Source organism: Pogoniulus pusillus, chromosome 6 (assembly GCF_015220805.1).
Source record: "Pogoniulus pusillus isolate bPogPus1 chromosome 6, bPogPus1.pri, whole genome shotgun sequence".
In the NCBI taxonomy this organism is placed as follows: Eukaryota; Metazoa; Chordata; class Aves; order Piciformes; family Lybiidae; genus Pogoniulus; species Pogoniulus pusillus.
This window is the reverse complement of record NC_087269.1, coordinates 34,391,530-34,409,704: the sequence shown is the minus strand read 5'-3', so window position 1 is coordinate 34,409,704 and position 18,175 is coordinate 34,391,530. Positions and strand designations below refer to the sequence as shown.

General features: G+C 39.2%; 1 long non-coding RNA gene across 3 annotated transcripts in view; it reads right to left on the bottom strand.

Moving 5' to 3' along the window:
• The window catches only part of LOC135176540 (uncharacterized), an 82,408-nt gene that overhangs the window by 13,954 nt on the left and 50,279 nt on the right, over positions 1 to 18,175 (bottom strand). The window contains exon 3 of one of the 3 annotated variants that reach the window (XR_010302704.1): positions 2,423 to 2,578. The exons of the other annotated variants lie outside the window; for them this stretch is intronic. This is a non-coding gene — a long non-coding RNA (uncharacterized LOC135176540). Of the gene's footprint in view, positions 1 to 2,422; positions 2,579 to 18,175 lie in introns of those variants that run through there. 3 annotated transcript variants of the gene reach the window in all.

Genomic DNA, 18,175 nt, shown 5'->3' with positions numbered 1-18,175 from the left:
TATTGCTCATAACATTATTCAGCCCTTTACAACCATCCAGCTACAGTATTATTCTTGGTCACTTTCCTTGACAATGAATTAAACAGACTACCAGACACTAAATAAAAGTAGCATTTCCTTTTATCAAATCCACATTTATTCTATTTAATGTCACCAAGTTAGCATAAGAAAGAAAAAAGTAGATCATGTTTTAACTTTACATTTGTGGTCTTGTCCTACTTCCTTGCCATCCTGCCCAACTGTATGCCTCTTCAGATTAAGTAAAATAATGCATATTCTTAAATTACAGGAAGCACAGAACTCGACAATTACTTTTCCCCCAGGATAGCTGCTGTCTTCATACTCTTGCCTCCATTCTGAGATATGAAAGGCTCTTTGAATTACACTACAACATGAGCTGTATGCCTCAGTGGTAGAATAAAAAAGACCTGCTCTTCGCCCAACTGTTTACAAGATTATACTGCAGAGTAACCAAGGCTGCTGGAGAGAACTGGAGGAAAAAACCTTTCAGTAGTTTATTGACAAATTGCAGTTTCAGGCCAACTCTCAAAAAATTGATGCCAAATCTGTAAAGAGTTTGGCTTTAGAAAAAAGAACACAAAACAAGACTTTTGTGATCCATACTATGCAAATGTTTGCATGCCTGTCCATAACTGCCACCATTTTCTCTCCCTAATAATTTGGACACCCAATAGGCAATGTTCATTAAGCCTGGCATAGCATAGCAACAGCAATTGAACAGAAAAAATCCTACAAGACTCATGAAAACAAACAGCAAGCTAAAGGAAGGAGATGCTATTAGCACATAAACTGAGGAGAAACCTCAGACATGAGCTATGCTAGAAGGCACCAACAGCTCCACATTAGCAAGAGCAGTTGCATATGTTTCTGTTGCAATTCAGAGTGTGTTTGACACCTGAGCGCCAACACCCAGAGAGTCCTAGAGTTCTGCCGCATCCAAGATGGAAATCAAAATGCACAGAAAAAGAAAGGCAGTTCTTCCAACAGTTCTATCACCCAATGGATAAGCTCCATGTGGGTGAGGATGAAGAGAATCCTGGGTCCTCACTGTCTGAAGTAGCCAGGTACCCTGCATACCCAGTGGATGATGAATTGACTCACAGGCATCTTACTGTCATAGTCTTCATGGAGCTTCAGCTCAGGTATTGTCAGCTCAAGTCTCCATTTCAAGACACTGCCACACTCAACAGCTGGTCCATATCAGATGCTATCTGAACACCAAACCACATCACATTCCCCAGCAAAGAAAATGGACATTTCATTCTTCTAATGCGTGGAAGTACTTTTCTCTCTGTATCTTGTAAGTAGCTCTGAATTCCAGCTGTTTTCACATTTATTTTAATTCTCTGCCTTCAGGTCATCTGATGAATCTCAAGGGGATTTTGGAACAACTTTACAAACTTCTTTTTGCTCTTTTAATAAAGCCACTCATCTTTTTTATCGTACCTTCACTAGAACATTTTTATGGATACAATAAAAGACAAAATAGCTCTGTATTTAAATTCTTTCCCTGTGTTACAGAACTATACTCACCTTTCTTAACCTGACTGCATGTCAATGCCACAGAGCTGGCTGCAGTAGGGCACAAGACATTAGCTTAGCACAGGTTCAGTTAGCCCCTGAGGTTTGAGGGCACAGCTGTATGCAGAGCCTCACCCCTCAGAAAAGAACCAAAAGGCAAAAAGTGCTGCCAGTTGCACTTAAAGGCAAATTTCCCAGAAAAACATAATCCAGAAGTGGAAAGAAGGTAAAAATATCTTGGCCAAAGGCAGAGTTCCCTCATTCTAACAGGAAGATTGTGGTTGGAACTTCCTCACATCTCTTCTGCCTTAGAACAGTGAAAAGTTTTCCCTGTGCCCACGACTGAAGTAATGGGATTATGGATCCACTAAAAGGCTCCAGAGATCAGTTATGGAATAAGAAGGAAAAGAGTACAAAGCAGAGCATTTTGTTTACAATTTATATGAGTTTTATTCCTTAGAGAGTGGGAGGAGACTTTCTTTTTTGGTGTGTGGGTGGAAGAGTAAGCTTTCTGAAGCCATGACACTGCAAACAAGATTCCTCTTGGGCCTCAGTTTCTCAACTGTAAAAAGACAGCTCATTTCATGGAAGCTGAAAGGTGGCTGTTATTTAGTGTGGGCCTTTGCAAATAAGCATCAAGGAATGGGAGGTCTCATACAAGACAACGCTGTAAAAAGCAGAGATGATCACATCTCAATGCTCAGAATATGTATATGTGTTATTCCTAATTGCAACTGAGTATGAAAGTTTGACATTTCAAAGACTCCTCTGGACACCAACAATCTTAAACATAACTTTTTAATGTGGAAAAACATGAATTCTGAATTTATTGTTTTTTATGCAAGGGAAAAGAGGATAAGTTCTCTGTGCTGCACTAAACTAGGAACGACTTAAATACCTGGTCATAAGGAAGTCTTTAGCTCTTTCCCCATGCTGTAGTAAGAATAGCCTAAGTCCTCAGAGTCCTCACTGATCTGGGGTTCACAGAGTATCCAGTATGAAGACAAGAAGATCATGATTCCTGGTTGTGAGGCTCCTTGAAGAAAGGATATCAGACCACTAGAATGTTTCCAGTAGCACAAGCAAGCCAGATGCTATGCACCAGAAACCTGTCATTTTGGTCCATATTTCCTGAAACCCAAACAGTTTCCATGAAACATGTACCTGTTGATAAATGTATACTATCAGATGAAACAGATACTGTATATAGGCTCTGCTCCAGAGAGGCTCCAGCATCAGCACCAGGACCAGCTCTGGCAATTAATGATCTTGCTTTTCAGGTGAACAGGATGTTGCCACATCATGTAGGAAGAAAATCAGAGAGGCAACAGTCCAGTTAGAAGTTAGACTGGCCACCGCTGTGGATGATAACAAGAAATGTTTTTACCAATATATTAATGTGTCGTGGTTTGGGAGTTTATGCACACACACACTCTAGATTAACCAGATTAACTCAGATGGCTGGACATTAAGGAATGAAGCTATACTTACAGCGTGCAGAAATGTCCAAGCATATATACACAATATATATACAGATATTTACAATTATATACAAGTTAGAAGTAATACAGAAATTCTAAATCCCTCCTGAACAGCCAGGTTGCCCAAGAGGGCTCCCAAGCAACCCCTCTCCTTTCCCCCCTCACCCTTTATCTCAGAATTAACCAGATAAATCTCCATATAGCTCACATGATAAATCTGAAGAGATCTGAGGTGAAATGTTGAAAGCCAACAAGGAGGTTAGAGTAAAAAATACTAGATCAGGTTACATAGGTTTCATGCAAAGGAGTTAAAGCAAGATGCAACCAGACACACAGACCAAGGGAGAAGTGAGATGAGAGTGCCTTATCTTCTATTTTGACTATTTATGTCCCTCAGCAGAAAAAAATGAGTGATATAGGGGTCACTATTATTTTCTTTTCACAGACAATTATCTACTTTCTGTCATTAAAATACTCCAATTAGCCTCAAACCAGCACATAATAACAAAAAGAGGAGCAAGGATAACCTCCACTCTTTATTTTCCACCATACCAAAGGTCACTCTTGGCTATATGTACTTGAATCCTCCATTAAGCATGTCTTTAAGGCATGCTGCATGACCAAACCATCAGAAAAGCATAATGGTGGCAAGCAATCATTCTGTGCTATCATTTTACTCATAAAAATAAGTAGGAGCAAAGGTTTTCTCTTGTATTTAAAGCTGACAATATGTAACGAACATATTCAGCAACAGGCACTGATAACTACAATCTTTGCTACAGAATAAAATTCTACATCAAAAGAGCCAAAGGCAAGCACAGAACATATTTTTCCATGAAGCAGTATGTGCTAGATAAAATTAATTTTAAAAGGCATTTTAAAACTTTGCTTTCAGATGCTGCATTTCACTTTGGCAATTGAGCCTTTTGAAGGGAAATTTCTGGAGTGAATATGGCCAAAATTATCTGACTGAAATGATAACTCAAACCCTATCCTTAGGGGTTCAGATCCCATCAGTACCTGCTACAGTCATTCTGGAATTACCTCAACATTAGATTCGAACTACAACAGCAGATCATCTCCTAAATTCAGTTTGGTTATCTTTTGCAGCTGATATGCCTTTTCTTAGGTTGGGTTACTTCTCTCATACAAGGCAATGCTGCTTGGTAATGATATTCAAGAATGATCTGTATATACTGGGTTTTAGCCTTGGGCAAACTCCTTTCCAACTGGAGCTTTGGTGCACAACAGGACTGCAAGAGCAATCTTTCCAGAAATTCTGTGCTTCCCCTGCATGATCATTTAGTTCTAGACCAGCTTCATCTTTTGCCATTCAGAATGACATCTGGATTAATGCTCCGATAGGTGATACAAAGCATTCAAAACTATCTGTTCCTTCAGTTCTCTTGATGGCAGCCACATATCATGCTGTACTGGTTTTGGATGTAATGAAGTTAATTTTCTTCATAGCAGGCCATATGGTGCTATGTTTTGGATCTGTGGCCAAAGCAGTGTTGATAATACACTGAAGTTTTAGTTATTGCTGAACAGTGCTTACACAGCATCAAGTCCTTCTCTGTTTCTCACACCGTCCCTCCAGCAAGTAAGCTGGGGATGCACAAGTTTAGAGGGGATACAGCTGGGACAGCTGACCCCAACTGACCAAAAGGATATCCCACACCAATGATGTTGTGTTCAGCAATAAAAGCCAGGAAAAGAAGAACCAAGGTCATCCAGAATTATGGCATTTATCTTCACTATTTCATTGTGGTGAAGTTCTGCTTTCCAGGAAATGGCTAAACATCTGCCTACCGATCACAGAATGGGTTGGATTGGAAAGAACCTTAAAGATCATCTAGTTCCAACCTCCCTGCCATAGGCAGGAACATCTCCCACTACATCAGGTTGCTCAAGGCCTCATCCAGCCTGGCCTTGAACATCTCTGGGGAAATGGCATCTACAGCCTCCCTGGGCAACTTGTTACAGTGTCTCATCACCCTCACCATAATGAATTTCTTCCTAATCTCTAGTCTAAGTGTACCTTTTGCCAGCTCAAAGCCATTACTCCTCATCCAGTCACTACAAGTCCGTGTAAAAAATCTCTCTGCAGAACTCCTGTAGCCTCCTTCAGGTACTGGGAGGTTCCCATAAGGTATCCCCATAGCCTTCTGCATCCAAGTGTTCCTACCAAATTGTTATTGGTCACCAAGTAACCTCCTTAACTCTTAAGGTTTAGGTCACTTTACCTCCTTCCTACTGAATGTCCAATGAGAACTCACCACCCCCACCTCTGCATGCCTCCCTGGCACAAGAGAATTCACATTGTCCCATGGATCCTTACCTCAGTATGTTCATGGAGATGGCTGCAATGCCCTGTAGGCACTGCTCAGAAGTAAAACCAGATGCAAACTCCCCTGTCTCTTAAGAGAGGGGATTCAGGTGGAAGTGTGACTGGTAGGAGTAACTGACCCAGGATCAGCTCAACATGGCCAGTTCCACTTCCTGGCCTTGATGGAAAGTTATGAATTAAGCCCTTATTTTGTTTTGTTTGTGCAGGTAGCTTTTGTTTTACTTATTAAACTGCCTTTATCTCAACCAATAACCTTTCTCTTTATCCTTCTGATTCTCCCATCCCACTGCAATAGAGCGAGACACTCGCCCATCAGCTGTGTGCACCTTAGCAACCCATCAGTGTTCACCCACAACACTTGTTGTAGAGGCCTGAGCTATCATTCAAAAGCACTTACTTTGGTGATCTTCTTTGATCATTTACTACTTTTCTTCTATTGGCATTTCTAGAACACTCCAGAAGCCTAGCCAGAGGAAATAAGGGATTCATTTAAGTATTTAGGAAATTAACCTTGTTTGGAGCTTGGTTTGTTTGCTTTTTCATTTTGGGGTTGGTTTTGATTTAGGGTTTTTTTGGTTGTTTTGTTTGGTTTTCTTCTTGGGGTGTGTGGGGGGGGGTGGAATTTGTTTGTTTTTAATATATCATTGATATAGTGGCCATAAATAAAAGACTTCTTTGGTGAAGAAAATATTTCCTAAATATACTACTAGCTGTGCATTCTTAGTACCTAAATCATGAGTGAATAGAAGTAATTTCTTGAACTTTACCACATTAGTTGCCTGAGTTTGGCATTGCTGCACATTCTGCACACAACACTTCACGGTGGAAGAACAAGCCCAAAGGAGAGAGGAAGGAAAGGAGTGGGTTTTTTTTCTCTATTAAACAGATCTTTTAAAAAGAGATATAAATACCTGTAGCAACTTGGTTTGTAGAAAAAAAGATAAAACTCATCTGTCTAGCACTGTTAAATCAGTAACAGGTTTAGAGATCTGCTGCGCTGGCTGAGTGCACTTCCCCACAAAAAGAAGGCAATGCATTCCTTGTCAGAAAAGACTACGGTTCAGAGAGTAAGGCTAGGACTGTCTCATTCTAAGCTAAAATGACTTTGCTGCCTCACCAAGAATGTGTTCCTCTTCTTTTTCTGTAAGTGAAAGCTTTAAAGCAAACTTTAAAAGTGAAACCTTAGACGATATTGGCTCTATGTCCCAAACTTGTTATAAAAACAAGAACTGGTTCTAGTAGTACATAACACAAAGAAATCCAACAGAAACTTCAATCTAGTAGAATCTACTATATTAAGAATTTCTCTTAAAATACATTGCCAGGGATGTCTCAACAAGATACTAAAATGACCACCTCCTACAGTTCGGCAAATCTTTAGGTCAACCAAAAGGGAAAAAAAAAACCCTCTCCCCAAAGAAAACACTGAAAAATGGAAACGGAAGCAAATTAAATATTAATCCTGGTCAGAACGTACTGCTACATGTTTGCTTAGGCACAGCTTGTAAATAACCATTGAGCAAAGTTACATAACCTGTATGGAACCATCCTGGCTCTGCCTCTCACCAGCAGAATGATGTGTACCATAGCTTACTTTGTGAATAAATCATCATCAACTAAAAGGGCATAGCAACTCCACTCTGCAAAAATCAGAACAGCAATAAGCCATGCTGCCTTTTGATACTCAACAGAACTGCCATCTTGTTCTTCTCAGAACAGCTTCCCTCATCTAAAAATACACTAAGTTTGATCTGTCTATTCTTTCTCCTGATTTGTCACCTGTGAAACAGACTCCAAGCTGACTCAGGGTTAGGATTCTATTTCCAAAGGGGCTGACTGCCCTTCTAGGTTCTCAAATGGCTCATGTGTTTTCTTACATACCTTGTCTGCTCTAGAATAATAACTTAATATTTACCTGTGGTGGAAAATCATGTACCTTACATCTGTAAGTATCAATGCACCAAACATTTGGCTCCTGCCTTTTTCTCAGCATTGGCAGGGATAAATGCTGTAGGGTTTCCTATCCAGCTGCTCTTTAGAACAATCTGGTCAGCTAGCAAGAGACTAAGAATGGGGACAGGGACTAAGGCTGCTTTTCTGGACGGTGAAGGAGTACCTAATCCAACAGAAGTCAAGAGTTTCTAGAGGGAATTAACTCCTTTGTTCTTATCACACCTGGAGGAATTATCACTGGATTTCTACTGGAGAAGTAGTTCTGTGCCATGTAGGCAATGAAAGAGTGGGGGGAGACTTAGAAGAGGATGAAATTTCACTGTGAGTAAGATCTGAGAGTGACTATATTGTATCAAGAGGATTTTATGCAGGCAAAATTGTAGAACTTACTGTAGGCTAGGAAGTCTGACTTGGTCATATGAGATAAGATGACTCCAGTCTCATCTGGAGACCAATTTCTTCATGTTCTATGTCTTGGAAAATGATAGCAATTTACAGCAGAGTAATAGTCCCATACTGCTTATAGCAGATGTGGCTATGTTGACACAGTTTTAGTGTTTGTTTTTTTAACATTTTGATTATATTTTGCCAATATTTTATTTTTGAAGTAAAAATATTACTTAAATAGATGCCACAGTTTTCTTTGCTTGCTGCTCTAAAAAGAGACTCATCAGATGGTTTGTGTTAAAGGATTTTCATAGCCCTTTCTTGGCCTAAAGTGGAAATTCACTTCAGGAAATCAGAGTAGAGAGATATTCCTGCTGGAGCCAGATCTGATGAGCTTTCTAGATCTAACACATTATGAGAAAAGCCCAGGTGCAGTAAACAGCACAGTGTGATGAAGAGTGGACAGGTGCTACCACAAGAATATAGGCTGTAGCACATCTAGCAATTATTGAGTGCAGTTTATGTTTTGATTCAGTAAGTTATTAATATGATTCATCCGTATGTTACCAAATATCACACCCAGCAAGTGCAAATTGAAACATATGCCTGTGAGATATAAAAGGGAGCTTTTAGAAGAAGACTTGGCAGAATGAGTGGGAGGGAGAGGTAAGAGCAGGAGGAAAAGAGTAGTGTTTTTCTTGCTGTTTGCTTCATCAGGTAAAATAAGTGCATTAAGATTTTCCAGTAAAGGAAAATAGGCAACACCCAGACGATTTTTTTTCCCCAGCTAGCCTACCTTTTAGGTTCCAACAAAGAATAAGACAAAGATAAAAAAAGTGTGTGGAGACATCATCACACTGTGCTGAAAGTAAACATCCCCTGAAGCACTCTGATTTCTGATCCCTCCAATGTCCCATTCCTTTGGCCTTTGCCTAATCTCAGTACTACCTCTGGGCCCAGGCAATGGCAGAGGAGTGTGCAGTGTGCATGGATATAAAAAGGGAGGTTTTTTGAGTCTGCTTCTGAGGTTACACCAACACCTATTATGATTTCTTAACCGTTTCACATAGGAAGAATTCACCAAGTTAGTGGGAAATTATATGGAAAAATCAACTTCTTTTTTTCAGGACGAAGACCACTAGATGGCACTGGGAACTGCAACCACCCTGTAAGGAGCACTATGCTGTTGCTTTTTACCTGCGAGGGCAGGCAGCGAACGTGTTGCAAGGGCAGCTAAGGAACCTGCCACCCCGGGTTGTGAACAGCAGCAGAGGTAAAGATTACACCTACATTGCACACTACTTCTACCAGTAGTCCTATGAGAGTAGTAGCTCTTCATATCAGAATAAAACTGAATGATAAGTGTTTTCCTGCTCTTTAAGCCACACTCAAAATTGTATCAGCTATCTGGCATGATGGTTCCATATGCTATTAAAGTAACAATGATAAAATAATCAGGGACTAATGTGACTATTCACATTATCATCAACATAATTTTCAGTTCTCTCAGATTGTGAGTGCAGGGAGGAACACTGAGTAATGCATTCTTTATAGCAGCCTCACTAAAAGGGCTGACAAAAAAAAAAAAAAAAAAGAAAAAATACAGAGTAATTACATTTTGCATAAAGTTATAGCTCCTAGAGGACAAAAAAACCTGTGAAACTACATGAAAATACATTTGTCTCCCGAAGATATACACATGCTCCACACATATGATTCTGATTCTATATCTAATTAATATAATTGAGGGATGATCAGTATATACACCCAGTTCGTGATCCCAGTTGTCAGTGTACAGCATTTTTACATGCAATCATGTAATATGTGAGATAACATACACCACATGTCTAAAATGAAATCCTGCTAACACGCACAAAAGAATGTGTTCATCACCCTAAATCCAATACATAAAAGATATGCTACTTGTAAAGCATCCACATATGTCAGCTATCTCCCACTCCCTTTACCTCTGTGAGAAACTGGTACAATTGTTGTCTCTAAGCAGAGGATTGTTATGTGAACATGCAGTCCCCCAGCCAGTCCCACATTGGTAAGGACCCATTAATTTTAGTTGGATTCATTCATTCCCAGAATCAGAGCACAGCTCTGAGAGAGGCTGGTTTAATGCTGCTCAGTAGCACTGAAAAACTTAACACAGAGATCTCAAACAATGAAGGAGACTGTGGGTTTCCTGGTGGTTAAAGGAACTCTTATGTAGAAGTTGTATCCTCTACAAAGACAAATTTCTAAGTAAAAATATTTCTTGGGTGTGAGGCCCAACTATTCTGATCAGTCTCATCACACCCTGGCAGTCCCAGGAGGTAATTTTTTTTTTATCATTTCATGACACTCAGAAACTAAGTCAGACACCCAAAAGTTAAGTAACCAGATGTATTTTAAGAAACCATGAAAAGTGCCTTTGGTTTTTGATCACACACTCAGGGTAATGAAAATAAGTAATTTTCCATATGCTGCTTTGTGCTGGTTTAAGGCTAATTGGAATATGTTAATGAGAGAAATTAGATAATTTGCTGTGAAAAGAAAATAATAGTGATGTCTATATCACCCATGGGTTTTGCTTAAAGAAATAAAAACCACAAGAAACAATAACAGTTTCCCAGTCTCTGGCTGCTGCTTGTGTGTTAACTGTCTCTGCTTGAATCTGTGTAAACTGACCTAACCATTCTCCTTCTAACCTCTCACAGGCTTTCTGCATTTCACCCCTGCATGTAAGTCTTTTGAGATAAGGGAGAGGGTGGGAAGAAAGTGAGTTATTTAGGAGCCCTCTTGGACAGTCTGGCTGTTCAGGAGGGATTCTGAATTTATGTATTACTTTTAACTTGTATATAGTTGTAAATTTCTGCATATGTTGTGTATATATGCTTGTAAATTTGTGCTACACTGTAAAATATAACTTCATCCTTAACTTCCAGCTGGCTGAGTTAGTCTGGTGAATCTTGGGTTGGGGGTGGAACTCCCAAACCACCATACACTGTTTGGAATTCTGTTAAGAATCAACCAAAATGTCACACCCATGTCATGTGCCTAATAATTTGCAATGGCAAGCAGTTCCTAAGCAGGCAACAATGTAGTTTGGAAATGCGGACAATGTTTTTAAGAGACTGATACAAGCCTGAATTCATTGTTCTGAAGGTTATAAGAGATCTACACACCAATATATGAGAAGCCATCCTACAGAGATGGAAAGGTAAGGTCCAGTTTGGTGGACCAGTGGGTACAGATCTTAGACAAGCCACATAGAGAAGTGAAAAGTTTTTGAAATAAAGTTTAGTTTTGCCTGACTGCTAAAATATTTTGTTTCAACATCTGACATTTCACTCCTGCTTTGAGAGGAAAAGACAGAACTATTCATTGAGCGTTACTGGTATTTAATGATTCCAAAACTGAACTTTTTGCTGAGTTAACTTTTCTACAGAGGAGGCAGAAACTAATCCAGCTCCACATCTCTACTGCAGCAACTTAACTCTGCCAGAGTAGTACTCAGAATAATTCACCAGCACTGGTCAGAATAAAAGTTCTGTTGTGTCCTTGACATATAACTTCCTCTAATACTGCTTTAAGAGTTTGGTTATTTTCATTTTGGTGTTTTGGGTTTTCTTGTTTCTTTCTTTCTTTCTTTTTCTGATTGAAATATTAATATCCTGTTTTTAATTAATAAGAATATTAAAACTCAAATTTTAAGAGATGCATTAGTGTAATTGATATAGAAATTAATCTACCACTGATATACAATGTGCTAGCTCTTTGCTACTACACAGAAATGTCATAAACCAAAACAAAACTACTAAGCACATTCCAGCTAGTGTCTGTAAATCTGGCCTGCAGAAGTATTTGGCCAGCTCTTCCATAGGTCCTGGCTGACTTCCCACAAATGTCCTGATTAAGTCAGTCCTCATTCAGAACTCCCCAGACCCCAAAAGCAGCAAGGCAGATAATGTCTATCCCCAAAGGTGTTTGGCTAGCTTTCTAGATGCTAAGTAGGCAATAGGTAAGTCCTCCAACTGTGGATTGCAGCAATGACAAATACAAGCTAATTTAACAGAATGGCTGACTTCACAGTTTCAGCTTTGCAGGGTTTGGTATAAAGTAGTAACTCTTTCAGCCTCCTGCCTGCCTGACAGTTCCTTCATATTATGAACACTTTTATGTGGGTCCCTTCTAAAGAGTAGATGCTCCTCTGTCTTGTTGTTAGAAGCATTCTCATGGATATTAATAGCATTATGGTCTACCATAATGAGGTACACAACCATTTTTTTAAATGTAATGAACAGCAGATAGATGATTGCCTCCTTTCTCAGTTTTCATCTTTTACAAGGATTACAACAACCTGAAAAATAATTTTCTTTTATCCTTAGGGATGGTTTCAAACCCAAAGACACCTAAAACAGTGCTGCAAAGGCAAGAGTTAGTTGACTTTTTGCTTTGTCAGATGGTAGCATGTATTCCCTTTCCCATTCACTAGAATACAGTACATTCACAGGCTTTTATTCCAACTTAACTTCAAAGTTCCTCAGTACTCAAGAAAACACAGAGTCCATCCACATCCAGCATGCTACACATTGTGCATTCTTATGATCAGGAAGACAGAATTCCTGTACAACAACTACAGTATGGAAGACTGTGTATATGAAGAAACGAACAACGCCTCATCTACATAGACTACTCTCAAGAGAAAACTGATTTCAGCCTCAAAGCTTTCCTCATATGTTACTGGATTTCTACTCTCTTCCTTCTGTACTTTTAAAAACTGTTTTCCCTGAAAAACATGTGTGCCAGTGGAGCACCTGGGTAAAATGACTCTTGGTTCACCAATATGGTTAGGTGGTCATTCCCCGCCTTTATTTCAGTGTGCGCTGAGCTATATGCTTTCTTGCAAGAGGCATGCACAACTAAGATAGGGTGATATACAGTAACATTCTGAGGGGTCAGCCCCTAGGCTGGCTACCCCAGCACCCTTGGGCTGGCTAATTCTGCCCACATGCAGCTGGCACTCCGCCCCCTGCAGCTGCATGTGGGGGGTGCTACCCAGTGCCTGGTATCTTAATCCCAAGATGGAGTCAAGGACACTTCCCAGCATGGGTTGCTCACGTTTATCATTTTATGTCCTGTTAGCAAAAATCTCTCCACACATGTGAGTGCCAGACAGTGATTCCTCAACTTTTATTCCCAAAAGTCTTGAAAGTTTATCAAGACCAGGAAATTTTATAGGAGAAAGGCTTTCCCTTTTCAAAGAAGGATTTGTGACTTTTAAAACATGTTTATATTACAGAAGGCAGGTAGTCTGAGTTCTTGCTACCGGTATGAAAAGAACACCTAGAACAAAATAACTATAAAACTGAGAGCCTAATTCTAGTATCCAGCCAATACACTTCCTTCTATTAACTTTAGTACCACCCATGCACACATAGAAAAGACAAAAAAAAGTGTAGCTCTCTTAAATGATGAAAAACACTGCACAAATATTGATTTCCCTCTTCCTCACTATGCCTTAGATTATTAAATATTAACACTGCCAATACATTAATGGTCTAAACTTCCGCATCAAGCAGCAACTTAAATAATTAATTTGAGAGAATAGAGATAAACATCTAATGTGTTAATTGCTCAAATGAGCAGAGCAGGTGGTAGGAATCAGCATGATTTCATGAAAGCCATAGGAAGCATTACTGCATCCATAATCATACTCACAATCAAGAATGAACTCTGCTTGATATTTGTTCCCTTTCCAGTTGGGTGCCCCAGCCTAGATTTCTTTCACTGTAGACAGAGACTATGGGAGGGGGTTATGGAAAAATATATTTGAAGCCAGAACATCTGCCACCGAAGAGAGTAAGAAAGAACTAGATCCCAAATAAATTCCCTAGCTTAAGAGAAGCCGGGCAACTAAGCATCAGGGAATGTAACTACATGAAGAGCTCTCAGAAGAGATTTAGTAAAACTCCATTGACTTCCTGTGGTGGGTTTAAAACTGGTGTGGAACCACATCTTGACAAACCTTTGATTGAATAAGCAGGTTTACACTTCATTACAGAGAGAGTGCAGGGAAATTTAAGCATCTTGAAGGACTGCAGCCAAAATATAACCCTAATGATATTTTCCTATACTTTAGGTACAGATGTTTTTAATATGTCAGTATTAACATTCTGCCTTTTTAATTATGCATGCCTAGACTCTTGCATCATGTTTAAGAGGTCATAAATTTATAGCCATAAATCTCAGCTAAAACATTTAATGGAAAGTGTGTTCAGCACTACTTAGAAATTCTTTGAAATTCTACATTTGGAGGGCTTTCATATTTCCACAAGATTTGGAGAAGATAAAAATCTTTCTTTTGTGTAAAAGCCACACTGTAGGGTTTTTATGCCTAGAGAATTCTCGCAAGGAGTCTTGAACTTTCAAGGATAAATGTATTAGAAATTAGTATTAGAAAATGTGAGATTAATTGATATTTCTCTTCTTCCACCCATATCCAAGCTGTTGGAGAAACCTCAATTTCAAGTCTTGAAATGTAGATTACAGGTAAGGTAAGTAAACATCCACATATCCTTACACACTTTGGCTTTCTTGGCCTGTATGTGCAAGATGATTGAAGCAGACAAGAGGATCAGCTGCTGCAGTATTTCCAAAATAGGAAGTGGTTCAATCATACACACATAATTTGTGAAGGGAAATTATTTAGCAGAAAACTGAAATGGGATGCTGGCTTGTTCTGGAGAAAGTCTGGAGTGTGAAAAGAATTGTTGATAGTATCTCAGATGCTAATACATCTCCAAGCTGATGAAGAGAGGGAAACCACCTTTGCAAAGATGCTTTGTAACTGTAAGTCACCTTTATTTTATGAGGATTAAGACATCCTTGAACAATTTTAAAGGCTGTCTGACTCTCCATGTTTTTCCTTGGTTTGTTCTGAATGAACAACAAAATTACTTCTGGTCTTCAAGTGGCTAAGTATTCAAGTTCATATGGGTCTATTTTTTTTTGTAACTCACTTGTAACAATAGCCCCTATTGTATTTGTACAGGCATAGTGTATCCTTATATTTGATGTGTGGCAGAAATAATTTTTTCATGAGAATACCACCTTGACATTCTGTAAGATACAAGCAGTACATCTTCTCAACCTACTACTAGATTGATGGATGGAAGAACATTTAGTGATTTGTTCTGCATTTACAGGATAGTTTATAGATGCCTCTATGACAGTATTGGAAATTTATATTGACACTGACTAACAAACACAAAGACAGCAAACAAGGCAGTCTCTGAACGAATTAAATCCATGAGCTTGCAGAAACATGTACAGATTTTTGTAGCATAAGCTAAAAATGGGGGTTGGTGTGCTGGATATTTGCTGTGTCTTATCAATTAGCTGTCTTTATGGCATGTTGAGAATCTCCTTCAGGAAGATCCAGGCTGAACGTTCCCTTCCAAGTACTGGAGGAGTGTTCCTGCATTAGCAAGGATAGATAAATGGAGAGAACAATTTATTCAACCCTGACTGATCACACATACATAAAAGAAGCAGAGGGAGACAGCAAGTCACTCACTGAAACTTGCAGGAACATTCCATGTTCATGTTAAAATGTTCAGCTAAGAACATCTCTTCCACGCACCAGTCTCATTGCTATCCAGACAACAGTATCTCAAGCCAATATTTAAGGCAATCACAAAACAATATTGAGGGCTACAGGAATGCTGAGCCTACAAGTAGGCTGGAGAGGGACTGTTTACAAAAGCCTGTAATGATAGTACGAGGTTTGAAATTAGAGAAGAGTAGATTTAGATTGGAAAAAGTTCTTTACCATGAGGGCAATGGAACACTGGAACAGGCTGCCCAGGGAGGTAGTTGCGGCCCTCAAACCTGGAAATAGTCAAGATCTGGCTTGACAAGGCTCTGAGCAACTTGATCTCATGGAGGATGTCCCTGCTTACTGCAGGGGGGTTGGACTGGATGATTTTTGGAGATCCCTTCCAACCCAAACCATTCTATGATTCTATGAATCTATGACTTGGTGACCACATAGCATGTATTATGACAAAGTAATTTTAGACAAATTCCAGTCTGATTCTGTGGCCTAAGGGCTACTAGCAGTCCTGTCAGCACTATCTTATCCCTGTTTCCCCTCTGAAGAATAAGTTTGCAGCTTTCTTCCACACCCTCTCTGTTTCAGTGTTCTGGGCTTGACTTCACAACTAATTTATGAGGCTAAATTTATTCCACAGCAACAAGATATCTTTTTTGCTGTAGAATTTTCCAAAGGAAAACTTGAGGATGTGTTTGCCTGCAGTAATATAAATAGCCTGACCTATTTCAAATACCATTTTTCAGTTCTTCCAGGCACAAGTGCTCACACCTTCACTTGGGGAGTTTCATCACAAGATCCTTTTTGTGCTCTCAGGATTTTTTTTTTAAAGGCCAGCAACAGCTTCTATCACAAGGTCTTTATCTTCCATGCTGGCAATGGCAAAACCCAACCAAACAGCACTGGTTTGGGATACAAGAGACTGTTCTGGCAAAGTCAACCTATTCTTATTCTGTCTTTTGAAAAAGAGTTCTCCATAGTCAATCTTCTGAGATTAAGTCAAAATGGAATTTGGAAACAGTATTTTTTTTTTATCCTGGAGCCTGCTCAGGCACACAGAAACTCAAATATATAAGGTTTTACATACCTTTCAGCAAAATTAGAGCTGTAAATGTAGATTCTACCACTTCAGAGTATCACTTGTGTTTGTGCCATTCCTCAAAGGATTTCTGACTCTTAAATCAATTAAGTAACAAAATGGAAATGTCCTTTCCTGAAGCGCATATTACTTGCTGCTAAATAAAGTTAAACTTAAGGTCTGCCCAAAGTAATTAATTTTCAAGACTTGATTATAAAACCACTGGCAATAATTCTTTATTACTTTTCCCAGTACCAGTAATGGTACCCAGTTCAGTGTTCCCTACGCAATAATAATAATAAACTGCTTGGAAAAGGAATATTTGTTAAGTGCATTTGAATGATGGATGCATGTATTTCAAGGCACACATGTAAATGTCTTTGGACACTTCATAATCCCTTTGTCCAGTAAAGTTTACTTCAAGAATGCAAACAGTAAATCCAGAAGGCCTGACTAGGGTGGGTTGAGATCTCAGTCTTGCATCTTTTTCTAGATGCCTGAACTAAAGAATTATTCTAAGGTTCTAATTGTTGCATCAGCTTTTCAAGTGTAATTAGTTTTTCATGTAAAGGAATGAGATGTTTAAAGGAAAACATAACTCATAAATCAAGAATGTGCTCCTAAACAAAACTGTTTCCAAGTAAAAACAACACTGAAACAAGCACTGAATACACACAAAAGAACAGAACGATGAAAGAAAACATTCTTCAAGGACATTCTAACTTTATCAAGGATCTGGCATCACATTTTGGGCTAAATCTGCAAGAGATATTCTGCAAGAGATGTTCAACTGCAAGCAGTTAAGTCACAGGCACTAAACAAGTTACCACCTGTCAGCAGAGCTGCTGTAACTGATCTGATACACCCTAGTCTGTATAGCCCAGTCCTTGTTCAGGTAAACAATCAGGCTTAGCTTAAAATGTCCTTAGGGAAGCACCATGTTCTAACTAGGCTAATTTATTGTATAGAGAAGGGCAAATAAATCTAAACAGAGTTTTGTGCTACTTTTACTAGATTGTATCTGACATCTAAATGAGACTGAGAATGCTCTATTTAGATTGACAGTACAGTGAACTGAAGTATGACCAGTTCCTAACTGCCCTGATAGATCATCTAGAGAGCTGACATGCTTCACAGGAACCACTGATTTATTCCTGTAAGTAAACAAGGCACATCAGAGCAGGGCACACTAACAATGAGCATTTGAAAGCACAAAACCTTTGGACTTATGCCAAGGCCCAGGAATAATTTTCATTTAGCAATGCTCTCACGTAACAAAGTAAAAAATACACACCAAAAACTAATTACAAAGTCTTTACTATTGAGAAAACAAAAAAATCCATTTTTGAGAGGTATCTCCATCTGCACTGAAGTGTTTCTAAAATATTGCTAACAATGAGAACAACAGCGCCCTCCAATTGTAAAACAGCACCAAAGCTACTCCTGAGAGGGGAGACCAGCATACCTCTGACTGCTGATTATAGAGATACTGTGCAAAACACAAGTCTTTGCCCTAATATTTTCTCATTTATAGTCTTTTCAAGCCTGTTAAATTTCTCTCCTCTGCTAACACAGTTCTGAGCTCTCTGTAGAGATATTCCTTCTGCTGGAAAATAATCATGTTGTTTCCAGGGGAGGAGAGGGAATATAAAGCATTTCTTTGATCAGGAAGTGACAGTCACTCAGAAAAACTACTGGGAGGCGGGGGCAGGGAGCTACAGAATAACAGGTACAAATCTATAGTAGAGTCAGGGAGGAGGGAATGGGTTTCAAGGTGAAAC